Here is a 12,809-nt window from a genome sequence, read left to right as displayed (position 1 = left end):
GGCACAGCTGCTATAGAAAACAGTATGAAGGTTTCTCAAAAAATTAAAAATGAATATACCTTTTAACCTAGCAATTGCACCACTGGTTATTTATCCAAAGAAAACCAAAACAATTTGTAAAGATCTATGCACTGCAATATTTTTGGCAGCACAATTTACAATAGCCAAGATATGGAAGCAACCTAAATGCCCATCAACAGATGATTGTATAAAGAAATTATGGTTCATATATACAATGGGATATTACTCACCCATTAAAAAATGAAATCTTACCATTTGCAACGACATGGATCAACCTCTAGGTCTTCATGCTGAAATAAGTCACACAGAAAAAGATAAATACCATATGATTTCAGTTATATGCTGAATCTAAGGAACAAAAAGAACGAATAATTCAAAAACAGACTCAAAAATATAGTGGACATTTGGTGATGGACAGAGGGGAGGGGTGGTTGTGGGGTTGGAGGAATGGGGTGAAGTGTTAAAGCAGAATTAGTAGTTGATAGATGGTCACAGCAATGGGGGGCCTGGCATTGAGAATGCAGTTAGAATTAATATATTGGCCATGTAGAAAACCAGAGGAGAGAAGGAGTAATTAGTGGAATCATTTATAAATGATATAATGTCTAACCAATGTAGTGTATACTTGAAAATATTTAAAATAAATAAGTAAATTAAATAAGTAAATAAGAGAAAAAAGAAATAAATAAGTAAAATAAATAAGTAAATAAGAGAAAAAAGAAAAGAAAAGCATCAACAAAATGAAAAGAAAACCTACAATTGCTAATGGTACATCTGATTAGGAGATAATATCTAAAATTTATAAGGTATTCACACAACTCAACTTAAAAAAAATTCTATTTAAAAATTAGCAGAAGATATGAATTGGCATTTCTCCAAAAAAAGTTATACAAATGGCTATTTGACATATAAAAAAGTTGCTCAACATCAGTAATCATCAGAGAAATGCACACTACTCCACAATGAGATGTCACTTTATGTCTTTCAGAATCGCTATCATCAATTATTCAAAGATGTAAAGAAAAGGAAATCCTTGTGCACTTTTGATGAGATTGAAAATTGGTGCAGCCACTATGGAAAATAGTTTGGAGTTTCCTTTAAAAATAAAAAAATAGAACTGCCTTTTGATCCAGCAATTCCACTTCTGGGTATTTATCCAAGGAAAATGAAAACACTAATTGAACAAGATATATGCACCCTTAAATATTTATTTATATATATATGGAATATTACTTGGCCATAGAAGAGAATGAAATCTTTCTTACAATTGGCAACAACATGGATGGACCTAGAGGGTATTATGCTAAGTAAAATATATCAGACAGAGAAAGAAAAATACTATATGATCTCACTTATATGTGGATTTTAAAGAAAAAAATGAATAAAATAGAAACAGTCTCATAGCTACAGAGAACAAACTGGTGATTGCCAGAGGTGATTGCCAGAGGAGAGGGTCATTGTGGGGCTGGGAGAAAAGGTGAAGGGATTAAGAAAAACAAACTGGTAGTTACAAAATTGTCACGGAAATGTAAAGTACAGTGTAGAGAATATGGTTAATAATAGTGTAACAACTATGTATAGTACCATGTGGATTCTAGACTAATCTGAAGGATCACTTTATAAATTATTTAAATATCTAATCATTACGATGCACACCTGAAACAAATATAAAATAACATTAAATAACTATTATTTTAAAAATAATAATAATACACGTTTTGGCCTGTGCATATGTTGTCTCAGAAAATCACCAGGGTGGTGTGACTGGTATTAGCCAGGTTAATGGAGACTCTGATGGGCTGCCCACCTGAATCTGAATGCTGAGTTCAGGAGGGCTCAACAAAGAAACATGGTGCCTATCTGCATTCTGTGCCAGAGAGAGCTGGCCCTGTAGCCTTTGCCCTGAAGCCAGACAATTCAGTTTCTTTTCATATGTCTCTGGCACTTTTGAGCTGCTGTTCCTTTGCTGGAGTTTATTGTGAGTGTTTGTAAGTAAATGAGTTTGTGCTCTGCCCTTTAAGTTCACACCTTGGTCTATGGCAGCCCTCTATTTTACCCAGCAAGTGGAATCCCTGCCGATTTTCACAAGCCAGATTTTATGGATACTTCTATTTCCAGAGCTGGTGTTCCAGGCTATGGCACTTGGTGTGATGCTGGACTCCTCACTCCTTAGGGGTACCTCCATAGCCTGATTCTTAACTGCTACACATAGATGTAGGACCAGCCCAATTCACATCTCTACCATTCCTACCAGTCTTGATGTCGGTTGTTTATATTCTTAGTTTTAAGAGTTCTGTTCAGCTAGTCTTCAGGTGGTTCTCAAATGTGGCTGTTCTATAATTAGGTTATAATTTTGATGTGGTCATTTGAGGAGGCAAGCATAGCTTTCACTTACTCTGCCATTTTAACTGGAAGTCTCTAGTATGTTGTGTTTTTAAAGAATTTTTTTTCTTTTTGTCTAAGTTTTTTAATTTATTGGCATTAAGTTGTTCTTAATATGTTCTCATATTCTAATTGCCTGTAGGATCTTAATTGATATTCCTATGTTCACTTTTGCTTTTTGCAGCTATTTTCTCTTTCTTCATGATCAGGCTTGTTAGGGATTTATTCATTTCACTAAGACTTTATAAGTTCCAAATTCCAGTATAGCTGGTTTCTATCTTTATATTTAAATTTTATTTTTTACCAGTCACATCTATATTACAGTCTCCTTTTTTACTATTGGATTAATTTTACTAACCCCCTTCCCCACAAAAAAAGAAATTTTTAAGTTTAAAACACAGAGTATGTTATTAATACTTTTTTCTTTTCTAATATAAAAACAAAATATAAAATTGCCTTTAAGCAATATATGATTTCATTTTACAAATGAAAACAGATATTTCTATTATTGCTAAACTAGAAACATTTCCTTATTTCAGTTTTTTTCCTACTTTCACTATAAATTATGTAAATAAGAAGAAAATATTTGTTAACCTGGTTTTATTCACTTTAACACCACCTGTTCTAATTACTACAACCAAAAAGTGATATACTTTGATTGGTTCAGCTAATATCAGATGGCCCACTTGAACTGAGGCATGGGTAGAGTGGGTAAGATGTTTAACCAAAAATAAGGTGAATGGATGTTCAGCATGAACTAGAATTGGAGAAGTTAATAATGGCATGAGGAGATCCAGTGATTCTACTCATAGATAAAAATTATGGGAAAAAACATTAAAAACAATTATTTGAAGACCCTGGAAAGTGACCAAAGTCAATCAAAAATTTTAGAAACAGTTAATCTTAAAATGTTACTATTTTATCATATTAGGGAAGAACTGTGAGTTTGAAGGGTCTTTTGTTTGTTTTTGTTTTGTTTTGTTTTTTGTTTTGTTTGTTTGTTTGTTTGTTTTTTGCCAAGGAGCATTTCCCAATACCTCCATATCTCCATTCCCTCAGGAAGTCACATATTAGAGTTAAGAGAACAAAAAATAGATGTTTAAGAAAGGAATTTTGTAAATGAGACAGCTACAGAAGAATAGAAATGTCAAATTTGAGTATTATTTCTGCCAAAAGTTCTGACTGATTATGGGTTGCTGAGCAAAAGAAAAAAAAACATGAACAAATAAAAGAGAAACATACTTTTGAAAGCTGAATGGCTCCTGGTAAGATTTTTGAGCATTATGTGCTTTTGAATTAATGTATTCCTTTATTACCACACAGATTTGAGAGCTAAAAGAGGACTCTACTGATTTGACTTTTTAGATGTCAAAAATCAGGAGTAGCAAAGCTATCAGAATATTAGAGAACTACAGAGAGGAAGAGTCTCAAGTCTGAAGGTAAACTATGCACAAATATTTGCAAACAGTTAAATTATATGCAGTGTTTAGGAAGCCAGACTGAAAAAAAAGCAGCATCTTAAAGCCAAACACAATCTGAGCAGAGACATCAACTGCTCCAAAATATAGGTGAGAAATATTTTGCATTTTTAGTTCAAGGAAGTTAACTACCTGCTAGAGAAAATGTAAAACTCTCTGAAAAACAAAACCAAAATATTTACAGTTACTTCAGTATCTTATATAAAATGTTTTTCAACAGAAAATAATTATTTATGTAAAAAATTAATAAAGCATAATTCATACACAGAAAAAAACCCAGTTAATAGAAATTGATTCCAAGTGAATTGCAATTTAGATTTTGCAGTATTCACATCAGTTATTATAATTATGCTCAAAGAACAAAAGAAGAATATATTTTTAAAAAGTAAATAGATGGGAAATATTAGCAGAGGATTGGAATTTAGATAAAGGAAACTATTGGAAATTTAGGGTTTATAGTTGTAATAGCTGAAATAAAAAAATTGTAAAATAAGTTTAATAGGATTTTGGAGATGATAGAAGAAAAAATCAGTAAATTTGAAGATTTATTTGCTCTGAATAAGACAAAAGAGAGATGAAGTGAACAAATTCTTTGAGATTTTTAAGATGGTATCAAGTGGTCTAACATATGTGTAATTTGAATATCAGAAGGAAACTAAAAGAAAAGAAGAAGAAAATATTTGAAGGAATAATAGCTAAAACTTCCCAAACTTGGTGGAAGACAGTAATTTACAAATTCAAGTTGTTCCACAAAGCCATAAGTAAACAAACAAACAAAAATTTAAACAACAACGACAACAGCAAAACACCTAAGCACGTAATAAACAAATTGTTGATAGGTTAAAGTAAAAAAAAGTATTGAAACAGCAAGAGAAATTTGACACATTACATACAGTAGAATGGTAATGCAATTAATGGAAACATTTTCTTTAGAAACTACAGAGAACAGAGACATTGAAATGGCATATTAAAGAAAATACTCTATCAACCAAGAATTTATATCCAGAAAAGAATATTTTCCAAATAAAAAATAATGAAAACTTTCATATAAACAAAAATGTAGATAATTTGTTGTGAGCAAAAATGCACCATAAAAAATACTACAGGAAGTCTTTCAGGTTGAAGAAAAGTAAAACCCATAGTAACTTGGATATGCAAGAAAAAATGATGAGCACTGAAAATGGTAAATGTATGTTTCAATATAGATTATATGAACACACATGATTTTTCTCTTATTTTTTTTTTAAGATGTATGCCTGTGTAAAAATTATTATGGTGTATTGCTGAATTCAGGTAAATGGAATAATGCCATTGTAATTTTTTATATTATACTAGCAGTAATTTCATATTTTACTAGCAGTTATTTCATATTAAGTTTAAGTAAATTATGTTAAATTAAAATACATGTTGTACTCCCTAGACCAACAAATAAAACAATAATACAAGAAAGTTCTGAGCAACATGGGAGAACAGGTAAAAGCTGTGCTTGCCACTTCTCACAACCAGATCAAAATTACCACTAACCAATAGAAAAATCATTATTGGGAGTCACCTGAAGTCTCTCTGAAAAGAAGAGGCCACCTCAAGACTGGTAAGAGGTGTGGACACATGAAATGGGCTGGTTTTACACCCACATGTCGCAGTTGAGAATCAAGACGGATGTCTCGAATGCAGAAATAACACTGGAGGAGCAAGGAGTCCCAACCCCACATCAGGCTCCCCAGTCTAAGATTTCAGTACCAATAAGAGAAGTATCCACAGCTTCTGGCTATGAAAAACAGTGGAGATTGTGGCTGAGTGAGACAAGACGGTAGCTGGAAGCACAGATATTTCTCCTAAGGGACCCACCTACAGACTTATTTGCTGATAGACTTACTTGCTCTGAGCTCCAGCACTGGAGCAGCAGACTAAAAGGTGCCAGGGATATATGAGGAGGAACAGAATTGTCTGGCTTCAGGTCGAGGGCTGAAGGAGTAGCTCCTCCCAGAAAGAAGTGCTGGTGGAAGTCATTGTTTCTTTGTTGAGCCCACCCTGTCCCTCTGTGCAGATGCAGGCAGACACCATATCTGAGTCTCCATTAAACGGGCTAACACTGATTACCTCACCCTGGTGATTCCCTGAGAACCCCACCCCCTAAAAAATAATTAGGCTCACCAGAGCCTCATCCAGTGGCTTTTCCATACAAATGGCCTGTCTTGGCTCATTCTGCAAACTTTCTTAAAATCTATCAAAGGTTTGCAAAACCCAAATAAGCAGCTCAGCCCTCCACATGTGCCCTAACCTTGCTGAGCAGTTCCAAGCCCAGGAGTAGCAGCAGCCAACCTCAATTCATGGCTTGGCCTCTCAAGGCACCTTCAAGCACAGCATGGGTGGTGGCCATCTGTGAATTACTGGGTTGTTTATGCCAGGTGGCCCTAGGCAGCATGCAGGCTGCAGCTGAGTTTGGCTTGAGGTGGGACCTCTTCTAGGAGATCCTGGTGCTGGAATTCCTGGTGGCCAGCTTTGTACCAAGCCAGAGCATTACCTGGGGCTACATCTGAGGACAACACATCCAAAGTGCAGACTGAAAGGCACTAGAGAACTGTCAAAGTAATTCCTGTTCCATAGGGTCAGTCCCTCTCCAGCCAGCCTGCATAACCAATCAGCCCAAAGGTCAATCTCCCCCATTGAGGTAGAAATAGAAAACAAGGCTTAACTACAAGAAGGGGCACACACACCTATATAAGAAATATACTTGAAGTACCTGGCTCCAGTTACCAGGGAAGTCTGTGCCACTGGGACCCACAAAACACCTACTACATAAGGCCACTCTACTAAAACAAGGAGACATAGAAATTCGACCTAATACACAGAAACAAACACGGGCAGGCAGCCAAAATGGGGAGACAAAAAAACATGTCCGAAATAAAATAAAAGAAGAGAGCTCCAGAAAAAAGAAGTAAACAAAATGGAGACAAGTAGTCTACCCGATGCAGGGTTCAAAATGCTGGCTATAAGGATGCTCAATGAACTTGGAGGAAGAGTAGGTGAACTAGTGAGAACTTTAACAAAGAGATAGAAAACATAAAAGTGGAGCTACAAAACAAAAAAGAACCAGTCAGAAATGAAAAATACAATGACTGAAATGAAAAAAATACATCAGAGGGAATAAACAGTAGATTAGATGAAAGAGGTTATTGAATTAGAAATTTAAGAGATAAGATAGCAGAAATCACTGAATCATAACAGCTACAAGAAAAAAGAAAATGTGAGGGCAATTTAAGGAGACTGTGGGACAACATTAAGCCTACCAACATTGACATCATAGAGGTACCAGAGAAAGAAGAGAGAGAGACCAAGGACTTGAAAACCTATTTGAAAAAATAATGATAAAAAACTTTCCTTAACTTGACAAAGAAAATAGACATACAATCCAGGCAAGCACAGATAGTCCTAAACAAGACAAACCCAAAGAGGCCCACTCCAAAACACATCATAATTAAAATGCCAAAGTTTAAAGACAAGGAGAGAATCTTAAAAGCAGCAAGAGAAAAGCAATTAGTTACCTACAAGGGAGCTTCCATAAGACTGTCAGCTGATTTCTCAACAGAAACTTTGCAGGCCAGAAGGGATTGCCAGAAAACATTCAAAGTGATGAAAAGCAAGGACTACAACCAAGATTAATCTACCCAGCAAAGCTCTCATTTAGAATTGAAGATTCTAAATAATAAAGAACTTCCTAGACAAGAAATAGCTAAAAGAGTTCATCACCACTAAACCAGTAATACAAGAAATGTTAGAGGGACTTCTTTAAGAGAAAGAAAAAAAAAAGAATAATAAAATGGCAATAACAACATGTAAATCAATAATTACTTTAAATATCAATGAGTTAAATCCTCTAATTAATAGATAGGGTAGCTAAATGGATTAAAAAAAAAAACCTTTACATATGCTTCCTATAAGAGACTCACTTTGAAAAACATACACAGATTGAAAGTGAAGGGGTGAAAAAATATTTCATAAAAATAGAAACAAAAACAACAGAAAAGCTGGGTAGGAATACTTATGCCAGACTAACAGACTTAAAAACAAAGACTATAACAAGAGACAAAGAAAGACCCATTAATCCCACTTCTAGGTATTTATTTGAAGGTACCCAAAACATTATTTAAAGAGATATGTGATTCCACATGTTTAGTTCAGCATTATTTATAGCAAGATATGGTGGCAACGTGAGTGTTCATCAACAGAGAAATGAATAAAGAAAATGTGGTACATATATACAATAGAATATTACTAAGCCATAAAAAAAAAATCTTGCCATCGGCAACAGTATGGATGGACCTAGAGAGTACTGTGCTGAGTAAGTCAGAGAAAGACAAATGCCATACAAGTTCACTTACATGTAGAATCTAAAGAACAAAACAAACAAAACAGAAACAAACTCATACATGACAGCATTTTACCAGATGGAAGTGTGGTGAGGGTTTGGGTGAAAAAGGGAAAAGAATCAAGAAGTACAATTTTGTAGTTACAAAATAGTCATGGAGATATAAAGTATAGCATAAGGAATCTAGTCAATAGTATTGTAATAACTGTATGGTGTCAGATGGGTACTAGAATTATGGAGGTAATTACTTTGTAAGTTACATAAATGTCCAATCTTTATGTTGTACACCTGAAACATACAATATTGTATGCCATCTGTAATTAAAAAATAAAAGATATTAAAATAAATAAAGTTTGTTTATCCAACCAAGGATGTTTACAAAAAAAAAAAACAAAAGCAAACAAACAAACCCCACAACAATAGTACAAGGAAATAGCTATAAAACCAATAGTTATACCAGTTTCCACATCATACTTATCTCTTGGATCCCCTATCAGGCTGTTTCCCCTTCTATAAAATGCAACTATTAACACTTTATTACTAGGTCCTTGCAAGTTTTAAAATAGATCATGTGAAAATAATTAATATAATATTTAGCACATAATAGATATAAAAAAAGTTTAAATTATGATTCTATTATCTTTTTGTTTATTTCCTTTTCTTGCTTTCCCCAAAAGAATAGTCCCAGCTAATGACAAGCACAATTACATGTGCTTCCTGAAACAGCACCTGTTGGGACTGGGGATCTCTCAGAGAGAGAAGATGTTTTAAAGAAAACAAATACGATTCACCACCTGTGGGTAGGGATATAAAAGAAGATTTTCTGATGTCATTTGGGAACATTACTCTTTGCTCAGAATAGGAGTTTCTGAGATGGATCTCATGTTCTTTCTCTTGCAGGTAGGCCTGCTGGGGGGCAGTCTAGTGCATGATTGCTGAAAAGCAGGACTTGCCCTCACTGTGCACTGATTCAGGTGAGTGGAGAATCCTCCTATACATAATCTCTTCCAAGCCTTGGTTCACAATAGATTTTTCAAAGATAGTACAGACTGATGGCTGATCTTTGGGCTAAGGGTACACAACTTGCCCTGAGCCCTGATTCTTCCTTCAGTGCTCAGCATAAACTCATGTGCAAAAGAATGGTATAAATACAAGAAATTATTTTCTGAGCAATATGTTTCTTATTCTGTATTCATGTTAGTATAGTATCTGAGTAGAGTCATTATTATTTGGGGGAAATGATGTTAGATTAGGACTTAAGACATTTTTTCTCTAGCCTTGCCTCTGACTTTGAGCAAATCCCTTCACTCTCTTAGCTTTCTTGCATGATTATAAAATAATTTTCATTAAGGCACCCCACCTCAAGTTCTAACAGACAATGTGTATTCTTTTGTGGCAATGTATGTCTGATGTTGGCATAAATATGTGTGTGATGCGCATATTTACATATTTATGTGCTATCTGAATATATATGCATTTATAATGCACATGCGTGACTGATATATTTGTGGATATGGTCATTAATGGTGAATGTGCAACTCAGTTTTAAATGTGTGACATGTCCATAATTAGGTGTGAGTGTTTTGTATGTGACATGCCTGTATATATGTGTCTGCATGTGTGTAGTCACATATGTGTCTGTATGCATGCATCTGTATATTGCATATCTTAGTGTGTATGCACACAAGTTCATGTGAAAATGGATCTATAAATCTGTGTATCTAATGTAGCAAAAACCTGTTTTAATTTGGTTGCTGTCTAAACAGAACTTTATTTTCAATTTACAACAGGCACAAAGAAATGACAATCCATAACATCCTGCCTTCCAAAGAAACTAGGCATCTACTGGCAAGGTGGAAGGAGTTAGCAAACCTATCAAGGATGTCACTCAGAATGGGGCAGACTAATGCAACCTACTGGAGGGGCTTCGTCCTCCTGGGCTTCTCCAGCTTTGGGGAGGGCAACTACTATTTTTTGCATTGTTCCTCTCCCTCTATCTTGTCACCCTGACCAGCAATGTCCTCATTATTAGTCATCAGGCTGCATAGTCATCTTCACATGCTCATGTACCTCTTCTTTCTTTCCTATCTTTCTCTAAGATCTGCTACACCTTGATTACCATCCCCAGAATGTTCTCCGGATTGGTCATGGGGGCAAGGCCATCTCTTATCTGGGCTGTGCTGCCCAGATATTCTTCTCTGCCTCTTTGGCTTGTACCAATTGCTTTCTTCTGGCTGTCATGGGCTATGACAGATATGTGGCCATCTGTGCCCCACTGTACTATGTCAGCCAAATGAATCTTACCTTCTGTGCCCAGCTATTTGGCATCTCCTTCCTGAGTGGATACCTCTTCAGCCTGCGAAAGGCATTGATTATTTTCCACCTCTCATGAGATCCAGCACTTTTTTTGTGATATGTCACCAATGCTAAGCCTGGCCTGTGGGGATATAGGCCTGAGTGAGATGGGCATCCTCATACTCAGCTTACTGGTCCCTCTGGTCTCCTTCTTCATCACTATCTCCTATGCCTTCACCCTGGCAGCAATACTTAGAATCCCCTCCACTGAGGAGAAAAAGAAGGCCTTCTCCACATGTGCTTCACACCTCACAGTGGTCATTGTTCACTATGGCTGTGTCTCCTTCATGTACTTGAGGCCCAAAGCCAGTTACTCTCTTGAGCGAGATCAGCTTATTGCTGTCACTTATACTGTGGTGACCCCTCTCCTCACCCCCACTGTATATAGTCTAAGGAATAGAACTGTGCAGATAGCTCTGAGAAAAGCTTTTCAAGGGAGAATGCTGGGTAAAGGATGAAGGCTACCCTAATGGGACCATCTCCTCCACATAGGCTGGACATAGACCAGGAATCCAGGCCAATGGGCCAGGTTTTCAGGGTCTCACACCAAAGCTGTCCTATCCTCAAGCCCTGAGAGATCTCCACCTGCCTCCTCCTGCACTCCTCCCCGCCCCAGGGCTGTAAATGGATGCAAAGGCAGGGCTTTCTGCTCTGTTCATTGAGCTCAGAATCTGACTGCTTACTTTTAGCCCAATTGATGCCATCCCTGGTTACTAAAACCTAATCAATTAAGAATTCTCTAACTGGTCTGAACAAGATGAGGGAAGCTGAGATTGCTCAAGTTCAAAGCAGAGCTGGCTGAGACCCTATCAGGGATCCTATAGAGATCTAAAATTATTACATAATTAGACTATTCAACCTATAATGTTCTTCCAAGATCTGAAACTCAGTGAATACTAGTTTTGTCAGATCAGTTTGAAGATTTTAGTAAATGAAAAGGCAGGTTACTTTCTCTTTCTCCCACTGAGTGTCTTTCATCGTTTTATGTGATGTCCTCTCTATCTCTGGCTCATTATTACTTTGCTCTCTTCCTTTTAATTGGCTCTCCTATTTGGGTAGATTTTTGTTCAGAAAAATATTTATCTCCTATTTTCCTCGATAATTGCTCTTACTCTTTTATGGCCTCATAATCTTGGGTGTGAAAGACTTTCTCAGTTGATTCCCTCCTTAGCATGGATACAATACTTTAGAATCTCTTGAAGAACCTTATATCATGCCTATTCCACCTACAGTATGTCATTGATGGTGCCAGACATTCTTAGGGATAAGTAAAGTTGTAATTAGTTTGCACAGTTGTCAGGTAGGAGTTTGAGTACAAGTTCTGAAACTTATTGTGTGACTCTGGGTAATTTACTTAACCTTTCTCAGCTTCAATGTCCTCATCTGTAAAATGGTTGCAACTTCATAGTTTTGCATTGCTAACCAAACAGGATCATGTATATAAAGAATTTAACAAAATGTGCTGAGCAAAGTGATACTGGCTTTAGTTAAAGTAGAAGTTATTCTTGGATATCATAAAAAGCTTCATATCTAAGGTAGCACTTAAACGTGTTCCTAAAGGATGGGTGTGTTTTGAATACAGTAAGTTGGAGAAAAGTGTATTCAAGAAAAAGAGAACAGAATAACTAAAGTGTCAATGACAAGATACTATAGGCCTGTTTCAGAGTGTCCAGTGGGACTAAAAATGTCTCACAAATGATGTTGAGAAGTTAGCTTAGGTTAAGCCTTCTTTGTAGACAGCAGTTTGAATACCTTGCTTTTGACTTGATCCTTTTGGCAATAGGAGATAGGACACAGTAAAACTCTGAGCATCTGGGAAATGATTTAGAAAGATTAATCTAGCAGCAGAAAAGATGGTAGATCTAAATAGGGAGAAGACAGAATGAAGGAGATTGGTAAGAAATCTATTGCCATCATGCTAAAGAAAGGCAAAAAGACCTGAACATGGATAGTGGTATTGAAAATTGAAGGAATTATTAACATAAGGTATTTTGGCAATGCAAAATTTACATAATTCAGCACTGAATTAGAAGTGGAGTAAGACTTGAGAGATAGGGAAGAACTTATATTGGGAGGATATTACTTTAGGATAGAAATTTATATTTTTCCATGTTCTCAGGGAAGAAATACTTTTCCTAGTTAAAATTTGGTGGAAACCAAATTTAGTTGGAAAGAAGCTAGATCCCAGAGAAGAGAACAAATTG

At 35.9% G+C, this 12,809-nt stretch overlaps 1 pseudogene; it reads left to right on the top strand.

The window, feature by feature from the left end:
- The first annotated feature begins 10,143 nt into the window (after positions 1 to 10,143).
- Positions 10,144 to 11,063, top strand: LOC120592700 (olfactory receptor 10Z1-like; annotated as a pseudogene).
- The last annotated feature ends 1,746 nt before the right edge of the window (positions 11,064 to 12,809 follow it).

This window comes from Pteropus medius, unplaced genomic scaffold, assembly GCF_902729225.1.
Source record: "Pteropus medius unplaced genomic scaffold, Ma_sr-lr_union100, whole genome shotgun sequence".
Classification (NCBI taxonomy): Eukaryota; Metazoa; Chordata; class Mammalia; order Chiroptera; family Pteropodidae; genus Pteropus; species Pteropus medius.
The sequence above is the reverse complement of the archived record's forward strand: the minus strand, read 5'-3'. Positions and strand labels throughout refer to the sequence as shown.